This window comes from Rhincodon typus, chromosome 2, assembly GCF_021869965.1.
Source record: "Rhincodon typus isolate 14 chromosome 2, sRhiTyp1.1, whole genome shotgun sequence".
Classification (NCBI taxonomy): Eukaryota; Metazoa; Chordata; class Chondrichthyes; order Orectolobiformes; family Rhincodontidae; genus Rhincodon; species Rhincodon typus.
The window spans coordinates 51,305,819-51,308,316 of NC_063333.1; positions in this window are offsets into that span (position 1 = coordinate 51,305,819).

Here is a 2,498-nt window from a genome sequence, read left to right on the forward strand (position 1 = left end):
TGTATAAGTTCGCAACCCCTGCCATTTTGGTTTAAACTCTCTCCATCGCACCAATGAATATTCCCTCTAGGGCATCAGTTTGGGTCCTACGCAGGTATAACGTGCCCAGGTTGCACTGGTCCCACATCCACCAGAACTGGTCCCAATGTTCCAGGAATCCGAAACCCTCCTCCTTCCACCTTCTCTTCAGCCACATATTCATTGGATATATTCTACTTCCACTCTGACCAGCAAATGGCACTGGTAACAATCCTGATATACTTCATAGTCCAACATTTTATGTTTGCTTCCTAACCCTCCTATAACCTGCTTTTCAGAAAAAGAAAGGAATGACAGGTCCCATATCATTGCACAAATGTGTACCAAACCACTGACTATTCATCCTCCCACACAAGAATGTCCTGTCACTGCTCCAAGACAGCCTTAACCATGCCATCTAGGAGGCAACATACCATTGGAGTCTCGTTGTGGCTACAGAAGAGAGGAATAAAATATTCCTCAAGACAAATATTAAACAGTAAGGCAACTGTTCAGCAGTTGACTATGGTTTTAGAATTCAGCTCCAGCCAACTTCTATAGACCAAATTAATTTGCAAAAATGTAACTGCACTAAATAACTTACAAACAGGAGCAGTAAACAGAATGCAAAGATTATCAATAACATTTCTTCTTTGAAGTTCGCTATCAGATTCATGTATAGACAAAACAAAATATAAGCATGTTAAATAATATTTTGATGGAAAGGAAGTATTGAAATATGCAAAAAAGGCACCTAGAAATCAAGAGACTAATCTTCTTTACAAGAAACAGATTTCAATCAATCAGTCTATATTCAAACTTAAAATTTACTTTATATTGGAAGACAGCTCAGGGCCTCAAATTAAGATGATTGATATCAGAATTAGATGTTGCTTTTGTTTCATGGTACTTCTGATAATTTTTGCTGGATTTTTCTAAGAGCCTTTCACTAAACGGATGGTAGTCAATCCACTTCCAGACATCTTAATGAAGTGGAGTGGAGAAACATTTTGGGGCAATTATTGAAATCAGCAGCTCAAAATGAAATATTGGGCTTAGTTAATTTGAGAAACAGCTTATGCAATTCTTTAGCAGTGACAGCTACTGTCTTTGATTAATAGCTCAAAAGGCATTGCATAAAATCTATAAAAAAAAAGTGGAAAAATTAAAGGTTGAGGATCTTATGCCCATTTGCTGATGAGAAGTCAAAAGAATTTTATTATGAGGTCAACATGCCATGATGCTGGCTATAAATGACTAAGAGATATTGGATCCATGACAACATAATGGAAAGATTCCACTGACGGTTCAGGACGAATATCTTCAGGACTTAGAAGACAAATGTAATTGACATAGTGTACAGGTGGACAGCTGTACTGATTAGTTGAGGAAACAAGCAATGCTGAAAACAATGCTCAAGGTAGTATATAGGACTGTAAACATAAAAGAGCTGAGCAAAGTTAGTAATTACAGGGGATGGGGTTCACATTGGGAAAAGTTATGGCACGGCAAAAGGAGCACTGTCTTTAAGGAAGTAGTTTGTAAGAAAGTAGGAGGACAGGGAACATTTGGATGGTAGACATTGAATAATGGGTACTTTAGGGACAAGTGCATTGGTCATAGAAATGACTAGCTTGGATATTGACTGTGAGCGTTTTAAGACAGCATAGGAACAATGATAGATCATTCAACCCAGAAATCTGTTCCACCATTTCATTTGATCGTAAATAATTTATATTTACATAATTTACCTATTTTTTTTGCTGGCAAGTGGAGAATGCAGTGATTAGTAATTAAACAACAGGTTATGACTGTTTAGGGTTTGGTAAATAAAAGCGAACAGATTGAAGAATGGATATGGTACAAAAGGATAGCATTCCTGATGGAGACCGAGATAGTGAGCCACAGAACAGTAAAGGAGGAGTTATTGAGTAAGACGGAAGCTGCCATAGAGAAATGGACAGACGGAAAGTTAGTATTACAAATCAATTATAGACAAATTATAGGCATGTTTGGGTTGGACAGCAGAGGAAGGCCTCCAAGCTGAGGGTTTAAAATTGGTGACAGGAAGATTTCAGGTGTAACATTTAAAAGTGGGAAATACTGCATTATTTCATAGGTCAAGAAAGATTGTCAAAGCCTGATGACTGTGGTTGAATGGGATTAGAGTGAGAAATCACTGAAAGAACAGATAAAACACAGGTATTTAATTTTTAAAACAAAACATTACAAATATAAAGGAAGATATAAAAATATAAATCAAGGATAAAATGTAATTACTTACAATCTTTTCCCACATTAGATATTAATGCAAGTTATTTCAAACAAAACCACAAGTCAAAGCACCTTCACTAAATGTTCCATTACAAGCCAACTTTCTAGCAGTCTCCAAGTTGACTCCATTATACAGACTAGCTGAATAATTATAATAAAAATATTAAATTAAATCCAAGCCATGTTTTTTAACAAAACTTTATTAC